This window comes from Puma concolor, chromosome B4 (assembly GCF_028749965.1).
Source record: "Puma concolor isolate L17-30 chromosome B4, mPumCon1.1.hap2, whole genome shotgun sequence".
In the NCBI taxonomy this organism is placed as follows: domain Eukaryota; kingdom Metazoa; phylum Chordata; class Mammalia; order Carnivora; family Felidae; genus Puma; species Puma concolor.
The window spans coordinates 32805555-32807828 of NC_141673.1; the positions used below are offsets into that span (position 1 = coordinate 32805555).

General features: G+C 35.1%; 1 pseudogene; it reads left to right on the plus strand.

Moving 5' to 3' along the window:
* Positions 1 to 370: 370 nt before the first annotated feature.
* Positions 371 to 1243, plus strand: LOC112863296 (large ribosomal subunit protein eL6 pseudogene; annotated as a pseudogene).
* Positions 1244 to 2274: the final 1031 nt, after the last annotated feature.

A 2274-nucleotide genomic window follows, 5' to 3' on the forward strand; every position in this document is an offset into this window, starting at 1 on the left:
AGTCATTTCAGACTGTGATATTGAACAACCCTAGGGCTCTCTTTATTTATTTCCTTTTCTCAAGGACCACTATCTTGCACTATCTTGTTTAATGCTTGAAAACTATTGTCTCAAATATTGTTTGCTTTCTAGTTTCTAGGATGGATGGCCCAATGTTTTTGTGTTACTTCAACATGGCTTGAAGCAGATATCCAATTTTCAATCCTTAAAATAGTTTATTTGTATTTCTTGCTTTCTTGGGTTGACTAGATCTTTCACTTCAGTGTTAAATAGGATCACTTGTTTAGGGGTATCCTAGTCACATTCCTCATCTTAAAGGAAGATGTTAATGTTCAAAATGGATGGTGTTTGCTCTTTCCCATCCTGCAAGATGGTGGGTGAAAAAGCTGAGAAGCAGGATACTAAGGAGAAGAAGCCTGAAGCCAAAAGGGCTGATGCTGGTGGCGAGGTTAAGAAGGATAATTTCAAGGCTAAAGTGCCAAAGGGGAAGCCCCACTACAGCCAAAACCCTGTCCTAGTCAGAGGAATTGGTAGATAGTCCTGATCAGATATATATTCCAGAAAGGCCAAGTATAAGAGGAAGTATTCAGCAGCTAAATCCGGGGCTCAGAAGAAAAAGGAGAAGGCTCGTAGTTCTGTCACAAAACCAGTTGGTGGTGACAAGAATGGTGGTACTTGAGTGGTTAAACTTTGTAAAATGCCTAGGTATTATCCTACTGAAGACATGCCTTGAAAGCTGTTGAGCCGCTGGAAAAAAAAAACAAAAAACAAACAAACAAACAAAAAAAACAACCTTTCAGGCAGCCTGTGAGAAAAGCAGGAGCTAGTGTCACTTCTGGAACCATTTTGATCATCCTCACTGGGCACCACAGAAGCAAGAGGGTGGTTTTCCTTAAGCAACTGACCAGTGGCTTGCTACTTATGACCAGACATCGGGCCCTCCATTGAAAATGATAGGGGAAAAGTGAAAATCCCCAAACATCTCATTGATGCTTACTTAAAGAAGAAGAAGCTGTGTAAACCCAGACACCAGGAATATGAGATCTTCAACACAGAGGAAGAGAAGTATGAGATTACATGAAGCACAAGGTTGACCAGAAAGCTGTGGACTCTCAAATTTGGCCAAGAATCAAAGCTGTTTGTCAGCTTCAGGGCCACCTCCACTCTGTTTTTTCTCACAAATGGAGTTTATCCTCCAAATTGGTGTTCCAAATTTTTACAAAGAACCCAATTAAATCACTGATCCATTTAAAAGGAAGAAGAAATGGATGATGTTTGCAGGAGATTTATGGTAGATGCCTTTTATGAAGTTGAGGTGTACCATTTTATTATAATTTGATAAAAGTTTTATAAAAAGTTGTTTATAATGACTTTTAAATTTGATCAAAGGTATTTTTGGAAATTAAAAATTTCTATTTTAACCAAGGTAATAAATTAAATAACATGAATTTTCTAATTTTGAAAAATAAACATCCCTAACCCTGAAATAAATTTGTATACTTGAAATAATGTGCAATGAGAAATTATCTGTTGATCCAGAAAATAATGTAAGTATTTAGGTACATGTATTCATACGCATATGCACACACATACACACACACACACACACACACATGTATGTTGATCCATTAAATACTCATGTAAATGCTTTTGATATTTCTGACTTTGCTTTTGATACAATTTTTTTTTGGCCAAATTGGGTGTCCTTTGTTAGAAAAAGAGGAAAACAAGGATTTCTGGAGGATTTTATTTATTTATCTTCATATTATTTATTGTTCTAAATACCTGAAAGTCTGGGGTTGCCACTGACTGATTAAAACTGAAGATCAAGCAGTTTTAGTGGCAAGGTGATGCAGATTTTGATGTTCATTCTACATAGATTTGGATATTTTAAATTTGAAATATTAACTAAAAATCCAAGTGGAAATGCCAAGTAGGCAATTGAATACTTACAACTGGATTTTGATGGAAAAATTAACCTGAGAGTTATTTTGTGTTTTTCAGAATGAGACTGACTTGAGAAAGATAAGGCCTTTCTCATTGCTCTGTTTAAAATTATAATCTCCATTCCCCAGAAAACATTATCATGCTTCATTGAGTTACTTTTTTTTACCAGAACACTCATTAAATTTTAATGTACTAATTATTTACTTTTTAATTTTTCTTAGCAATCTTTCCTACTGCAATAAAAACTCTAAGATATTTATCTTTTTTTTTTAACTGTTGTAAACAAGTGTTAGAGTAGTGCCTGGCGCATATTAGGTGTCCAATAAA